The sequence below is a fragment of the Triticum aestivum genome, chromosome 4D (assembly GCF_018294505.1).
Source record: "Triticum aestivum cultivar Chinese Spring chromosome 4D, IWGSC CS RefSeq v2.1, whole genome shotgun sequence".
NCBI classification, from domain to species: Eukaryota; Viridiplantae; Streptophyta; class Magnoliopsida; order Poales; family Poaceae; genus Triticum; species Triticum aestivum.
Genome location: NC_057805.1, coordinates 189,089,304 through 189,098,330, shown reverse-complemented (window position 1 = coordinate 189,098,330; position 9,027 = coordinate 189,089,304).

The window sequence follows — 9,027 nt, the reverse complement described above, 5'->3', positions numbered from 1 at the left end:
TTTTCTCGTGAGTGAGGAGCGGAGTCCACTCCTCTTGAGAATAACCCGCCTAGCATGGAAGATACAGACAACCCTAGTTGATACATGAGCTATTTGAGCATACAAAACAGAATTTCATTTGAAGGTTTAGAGTTTGGCACATACAAATTTACTTGGAACGGTAGGTAGATACCGCATATAGGAAGGTATGGTGGACTCATATGGAATAACTTTGGGGTTTATGGAAGTGGATGCACAAGCAGTATTCCCGCTTAGTACAAGTGAAGGCTAGAAAAAGACTGGGAAGCGACCAACTAGAGAGCGACAACAGTCATGAACATACATTAAAATTAATAAACATTGAGTGCAAGCATGAGTAGGATATAATCCACCATGAACATAAATATCATGGAGGCTATGTTGATTTTGTTTCAACTTCATGTGTGAACATGTGCCAAGTCGAGCCACTTGAATCATTCAAAGGAGGATACCACCCTATCATACCACATCACAACCATTTTAATAGCATGTTGGCACGCAAGGTAAACCATTATAAACTCCTATCTAATTAAGCATGGCATGAGCAACTATAATCTCTAATTGTCATTGCAAACATGTTTCATTCATAATAGGCTGAATCAGGAACGATGAACTAATCATATTTACAAAAACAAGAGAGGTCGAGTTCATACCAGCATCTCTCATCTCAATCAGTCCATCATATATCGTCATTATTGCATTTCACTTGCATGACCGAATGGTGTGGATAATAATTGTAACATCCCAAATTTTCAATTTGGAATGTTATACATAGGTCATTCATGCATATCATATTTTACTGCATTTTCGTTTTGCGATCCTCGAAATCCTAAGCAACTCAAGGACCCACGGAGAGAGTTGGGGATTTCACGTTTGTCATATTTGAATTTTATCAAATATTGAAACAAGGATCATTTTGGTTTTAATTTATTTTTCCCTTCAAAAATATTTCATATCAAAATATATATGAGAGGAGATAAAATGACTTCTCCAAAATAAGTGGAATATTGGAGGAAAAATATTAAAATCAAATATTTGATTTTATTTGGATTTTATTGCAATTTTATTTGAATTAGGAAAAAATACGCATTTTTCAAAATTGCATTATAGGTCCAAATAAATGTTCACTCTGTCCGCATATTTTTAGAGGACGGGTAAAATTTATTTCGGGATTTTTGGAGTCTGTTTGGCATTTCTTTTCTTTCTTTTTCTGCGCGTTGAAATATTTTTTAAAAAAAGTCAACCGACGTAGTCGGGCCGTAACCGACTAGGACTTCGCCCGACCGGCCTCTTATAAGCCGCCAGCCCACCCCACCAGAAACCCTAGCCCGACCCCGCCGCCAGCCGCCGCCGCTGCCGCTGCCGCTCGCGCCGCCGCCGCTGCTTGCCGTCGTCGCCGCCGCCGCCCGTCCCGCCGTCGCACACCGCCATCGCCGGAGCCGCACGCCGCCGCCGGAGATAGCCGCCGCTGCCACCGTCCTCGCCGAGGTAGCCGCCGCCGCGCCGTTCGTCGGTTTTTTTCTCGAAAACCGTTCGGTTTATTTTCAAAAACCCTAGATCTGTTTTTAATAGATCGGTTCCTTTTTTCTCTGTTTGGTTAAACAGCGGACGTTCGTCCGTTTGTTCGTTTTAATGAACGCCGTTCACCTGTTAGTCACAGACAGCGAACGTTTGTTCGTTAGCCTGTTCATCAGTTTTTCTTTTTCCAGGGTTTTTCGTGATTATTTTCGATCACGATTTCTGGCCCAATTTTCGTTTTAGTTTATCTTTTCGCTCGTTTATCGGAATCAGGCGATTCAAGCGCCTAGATCTTCGTCTTGAAGCCCTCTTTCTGTTTAAACAACTTGAAAAAGATTTTCGTACTGTAAAATTTGACTTTAGTCCAGATTAGTAATCGGATCTTGTTTGTTTCGCAGTTTGAGTTTCGTTGCTCCGTTTGATTTGATTCTTTTTGCAAACCGGAGTTCTTAAGTTTAAATTCTGGTTAGATCTTTTTATTTGAGATTTACCCGTGCATCTTTTCTTGATTGCTTATGTATTCTATTGTTTGTTTGCGATAAAATTCCCGGAGTGCGAAGCATGCTACTACGAGTCTCTAGGTTTTGCGGATCGTCGGCATGGCAAGTAACAATTTGATCATACTCTTTCATACCCAGTTTTTATGCATTAGCTACAATCCTCAAAACATTGCAGGAATAGGATGTGTTTAACTTGTGGGTTTGGGAAGTAGATGATGAGGTAGAACCTATTACATGTTGTTAATATCATACCCTTGGGAGTTAATTCTACGTTATGCTTATATTGCTATGCTATGCTCGTAGACGTGGTTTGGGTTTGAGTGTATCCATGACAGATGTGAGTTGTTAATTAATGGTTCAACTTAAGGTGGCAACTTTAATACACAACTAGGTGGATTGCTTGTTTGGGCGCTTGGGGATATACGAGTGTTGTCCTAGGAGATCCCGGGGATATACCGTGTGATCCTCCTACGGTCCGCCACCCAGGGTCAAAGGGATCGTGAGATATTTCATGCTAGAAACTTCCGTGTGCAGCCACATGCCATTATGGGCTCTGGCATAGTTGAGTATGTTGTGTGACCTCTTTCAGTGGTGGGCTAGCAGATGTAGAGGGAAAGTAGGTGTAACTGTCCACCCGGAGTAAAGAGTTAACGCTTCTGAAAGACTATGTCTCGGTCATCTGTTTCTCAAACACCATGAGAAATCCAACGGAGGAGATCGAGTCTTGTGGGGAAAAGTGCGCACACCTCTGCAAAGTGTACAAACTAATCATGGATAGCCGTGTCCCCGATTATGGACATCTTGAGTATCTAGTACTTGGATTATCCTATTGTATCTCATCACTCTAATTTAATTTGTTGGGTTGATAATTACTTTTAATTGGGATTGAGTTGGAGGTACCTTCTCAATGATGTTTCAACTACCATGATAGTTAAATAAAATTTATTCCTTTGTTGTTGGGAAAAATTGGCTTTTCGCAAAAACCATATAACCATAGAGCCTCCACCAGCCATATATGCATGTAGTGATAGCCTTTATCTGTTCATTGCTCTACTGTGTTATATTGCCAGCATATTCCATGTGCTGACCCGTTTTCGGGCTGCAACGTAGTATATTGCAGACTTTTCAGACGATGAGTAAAGGTGCGAAAGGTTGTTGTCATGCACTCAGCTATGCCGTTGGAGTTGATGCACTCACTTTATCTTCCAAGCCTTCCGCTGTTATCGTGTTAGATGGCCTTAAGCCTTATTTATTGTATTAAGTTCTCTTTTGAGACATTCGATGTAATAAGTGTGTGATTTCTACTCTGTTATAAATCCTTCGAGTACAGTGTGTGTCAGCATTACCGATCCAGGGATGAGACTGAAGCACAGAGACTTGACCGTTTGAGGTCGGGTCGCTACAATAATAATAGTGCACATGCATTGGACTAAGCTGGAATCTGCAAGCATTTAATTCAAGGGAGAAGACAAGGTAATATGGGATCTTGGTTAAATAAACAATAATGCATATAAGAGCCACTTCAACATTTTTTATCATGGTCTTGTCCTCTCGACCCCCAAAGAAAAGAAATAAAATTGTTTACACGGGAAAGCTCCCCATAATCAAAAGAAGAACGAGAAATCTTTTTGGGTTTTCTTTTAATTATTACTAGTACAAGCATGGAAAGTAAACTAGCTAAAAGCTACAACTAATTTCTTGGTTTTTCTCAAGGTTATTCAAACACACAAGAAGAAAGCGAGAAAAAGGAAAACAATCTAGCATGGATAGTACAGTGAAAAAGTATGAGCACCGACAACTAGAATGAGTGTGTGAACATGAATGTAATGTCGGTGAGAAATACGTACTCCCCCAAGCTTAGGCTTTTTTCCTAAGTTGGTCTATGCCCATAGGTCGTTGTCATGCACTCAGGTATGCCGTTGGAGTTCATGGACTCACTTTATCTTCCAAGCCTTCCATTGTTATCGTGTTAGATGGCCTTAAGCATTATTTATTGTATTAAGTTCTCTTTTGAGACATTCGATGTAATAAGTATGTGATTGCTACTATGTTATAAATCCTTCGAGTACTGTGTGTGTCAGCATTACCGATCCAAGGATGACACTGAAGTACAGAGACTTGACCGTTTGAGGTCGGGTCACTATAGGATGGTATCAGAGCACACGCTGAATGTAGGACACGACCATTAATAAAGCCATAGGTCACTCTTCTCTACTCATTTCTGACTTCTCTCCATTTTCTACTCTTTAGGATGGCGGACTCGAGGAACAAGTTTGCGCAACCAGATGAAGACACCCTCTTTGGACGACACTTGAAGGAAGTCACTAGATACCTGAATATTGGAATACCAAGCTTCACCGGGACCTACAATGCCACTTTACCAGAAGAGGAGCGTTGGATGATTCAAGTTCAAGTTCCAGGATGGACATTCACGCCAATTACGGAGCCCATAGAGTTTTCCTTTGATGCACCCACCTGGAGTCTAGGAAAGAGCATGGCAGCCCACATCACCATGGGACGCATCGGCGAAGTTTACCACAAGGATCTCAAGGATACTATCTACCAGATATGTGGGCGCCGAGATGAGCAGTGGGAGATAGTCAGCACCAGGAGGGACAGCTCCATTGCAGCATTCATCCAGGAGCTAAACCTGCACATTCGACGCCAGGAGAACCAGATGTGCGCAAGCATGATAGATTTGAAGAAGGCGATGACAAGGATCACCGAGCTAGAAGAGGAACTCAAGGCTACACGCGACGATTATAGGAGGAAATCATCATACTGGTGGAGAAGAATGACGACCTGACAAAGAAGCTAGGAGTATTCATGGGAGATCCCACACCCGGAGGAGAAGACGACGAACCCAAGGAGATTCGTTCCGAAGACTACATCATCATCGACGACACCGAATCCGACCCTGACGATAGTGATGATGATTATGAAGACGAAGCTGGAGTGGATATCATGGAGTCTTCCACCGATCAATATTTCTAGATGACCACCATATGACTAGTAGTATTTCCCCCTGTACATAGTAGCAGTATGAGCACTTTTAACGATAGTTCTAGACCGATTGTATGCCCTTGCTTGATTGATTGAGCGATATGATTGTTTTTGTCTTGTGTGCATATGGGTAGTGCTTTCTCACTAGACCTTTTTCTATTCTAATCTCTCCCCTCTAAACCCATCAGATGCCTCCGAGACATGACACCGGATTTGTCTTCCCACCGGAGATCACCCAGTTGATTCAGCAGCAGAATGCCTTGATGCAGATATTAGTCTAGAACCAAGGCAACAACAACAACAACAACAACAACAACAACAACCCACCACCACCACCTCCAGTTGAAAACTTAGCCCGCTTTCTGAGGTTGCAGCCGCCGGTGTTTTCCAGTAGCACCGAGCCCATAGTGGCGGATGACTGGTTACGCAAGATTGGAAGGGAGTTGACCACCGCAGGTTGCACTGATGCTGAGAAGGTGCATTTTGCTGCACACCAATTGGATGGACCAGCAGCATCATGGTGGGAGAATTACACATCCACTTTCCCTATAGCCAATATCACTTGGGATCAGTTTCAGCAAGCATTCCGCACAGCTCATGTCTCAACTGGAGCTATGAGCCTGAAGAAGCATGAGTTTCGCAACTTACGCCAGGGGAACCGTACTGTGGCCCAGTACGTAGATGAGTTTAGTAAGTTGTCTCGTTATGCCCTTGATGATGTGGCCACAGATGCCGCGAAGCAGGAGAAGTTTATGGAAGGGCTGAATGATGAGATGAGCATGCAGTTGATGGTGGCAACATTTAACAACTACCAGGAGTTGGTAGACAAGGCTCTTATGATGGAAGGGAAGCAGCAACAGATTGAGAGCCACAAGAGGAAGTATGGACAAGGGAAGTACAATTCTAGATCTCGGCAGAAGCCTCGTTTCACCCCGAACTCAGGAGGACTTATCCATAACCATGGAGGCTACACTCAAAATGGAGGAAGTTCCCATAATCACAATGGCCCCAAGAATGGGAATGGGAATGGAGCAGGCAGCAATCAGAACCGCTCTAACCCAGCCACACCCGCCAAGAAGGATCAAAGTCACATTACTTGTTTCAAGTGCGGGAAGACTGGGCACTACGCCAATGATTGTCCGGAATTGAAAAACGGCAATGGCAATGGAAGCGCTGGGAAGAAGCCCAACCCTTTCAATAGGGGACAAGTGAACCACGTGAACATGGAGGAGGTTGAGGAGCAGCCTGATGCAGTTATTGGTAAGTTTTTGGTTAAGTCTTTTACTACAATCGTTCTTTTTGATACTGGTGCATCGCATTCATACATATCAAGGGGATTCGTGGATAAGTATAAGTTCCCCACTAAGGTACTTAGGACACCCATGTTAGTAAGTTCGCCAGCAGCCGAGTATATGGCAAGTCAAGGATGTTTTCAGATGCCATTGACCATTGGAAGCCATGTTTTCCCCTCAGACCTAATAATTTTGGAGTTACAAGGTTTGGATGTGATACTAGGAATGGATTGGCTATCGATGTATGGGGGAAACATCGATTGCGCGAGTAAGTCAACTTTACTCACCACCCCGGAGGGAAAAAGGATCAAGTATGTATCTAGGCATGCGCCAAGAAGGACACCAAGTTCCATTGGACTGAAGAATGTGAAGCAAGTTTCCAGGAGTTGAAGAAACGTTTGACTACAGCCCCAGTGCTGATTCTGCCAGATATACGCAAAGATTTCCAAGTGTATTGCGACGCCTCTCGCTTAGGACTTGGAGGAGTACTTATGCAAGACGGAAGGGTTGTTTCATATGCCTCACGATAACTTAAACCGCAAGAATTGAATTATGCCATGCATGATTTGGAGTTAGCAGTTGTGGTGCACGCGCTCAAGACCTGGAGACATTTTCTCATCGGAAACTGTTGTGATGTATACACGGATCACAAGAGTTTGAAGTACATCTTTACCCAGAAGGAGCTGAACCTCAGGCAGAGGAGATGGTTGGAGCTCATAAAGGATTATGACATGAAGCTGCATTATCATCCAGGAAAGGCCAATGTCGTAGCAGACGCTTTGAGCCGTAAGAGTTATGTTAACACCCTTGTAAGCGGAGGGATGCCAAAGGAGTTAGCCGAGGATCTCAGGGAGCTACGTTTGGAGATTGTTCCTAGAGGTTTTGTTGCAGCAATGGAATTTTAGTCTACATTATTGGGAAAGATTCGAGAAGCTCAGAAGGATGACAAAGAGATTGCTGAGATAAAGGAGAGAATGGGCGAAGGAAAAGCCAAAGGTTTTCGTGAGGATGAGCACGACACCTTATGGTTTGAGGACCGTGTAATTGTGCCCAATAATGCAGAGATCAGGAAGCTGATACTTCAGGAAGCTCATGACTCACCATACTCGATACACCCTGGAAACACCAAGATGTATTTGGATTTGAAGGAGCGTTTCTGGTGGACTGGTATGAAGAAGGATATTGCCGAGTATGTAGCCGTATGTGATGTATGTCACAGAGTGAAGACAGAACATCAGAAGCCAACAGGATTACTGCAGCCTATGCCGATACCCGAATGGAAGTGGGACAAGCTTGGCATGGAGTTCATCACCAGTTTGCCCAGGACCCGATCAGGATATGATTCTATCTGGGTAGTAGTGGATTTCTTGACCAAAGTAGCCCACTTTATCCCAGTAAAAACCACTTATACAAGTGCAAAGTTGGCCAAGATATATATGACCAGGATCGTATGTCTGCACGGAGTTCCGAGGACCATCGTATCAGATAGAGGAACGCAGTTTACTTCAAAATTTTGGCACCAGCTGCACCAGACTTTGGGTACCAGGCTGGAGTTCAGTACAGCTTTTCACCCGCAGACAGATGGACGGACCGAGAGAGTCAATCAGATTCTGGAGGACATGTTGAGAGCTTGTGCTCTAGATTATGGATCTAGTTGGGATGACAACTTGCCCTACGTGGAGTTCTCTTACAATAACAGCTACCAGGCCAGTTTGAAGATGGCACCGTTCGAAGCCCTGTATGAAAGGAGATGCCGAACACCGTTGATGTGGGATGAAGTTGGAGACCGTCAGTTGTTTGGGCCGGATTTGATTAAGGAGTCCGAGGAGAAGGTTAAGCTGATTCGATATAGACTGAAGATAGCTCAGTCACGACAGAAGAGTTATGCAGATTCAAGACGCAAGGAGGTAGTCTATGAAATCAGAGACCGAGCATATCTGCGAGTGTCACCCTTGCAAGGTGTTAAACCTTTTGGAGTTAAGGGAAAGTTAGCCCCGAGATTTGTGGGACCGTACCGTGTTTTGGAACGCATGGGAGAAGTTGCCTACAAGTTGGAGTTACCCGAAGGACTGTCAGGAGTTCATGATGTGTTTCACGTTTCCCAGTTGAAGAAATGCCATGCGGAGATGGCCGATATTCCTCTGAGAGATACAGTGCCCCTGGAAGCAATACAATTGGATAGTGACTTGACATATGAGGAGAAACCTGTCAAGATTCTATAGTTTGCCAGCCGAGTTACTCGCAACAAGGTTATCAAATTTTGCAAAGTTCAATGGAGCCACCATTCCGAGGATGAAGCCACCTGGGAACGACAGGATGATTTACTCAAAGACCACCCACACCTATTTTCTAGCGAACCCAAATCTCGAGGACGAGATTCATCTTAAGGGGGGTAGGTTTGTAACATCCCAAATTTTCAATTTGGAATGTTATACATAGGTCATTCATGCATATCATATTTTACTGCATTTTCATTTTGTGATCCTCGAAATCCTAAGCAACTCGAGGACCCACGGAGAGAGTTGGGGATTTCACGTTTGTCATATTTGAATTTTTTATCAAATATTGAAACAAGGATCATTTTGGTTTTATTTTATTTTTCCCTTCGAAAATATTTCATATCAAAATATATATGAGAGGAGATAAAATGACTTCTCCAACATAAGTGGAATATTGGAGGAAAAATATTAAAATCA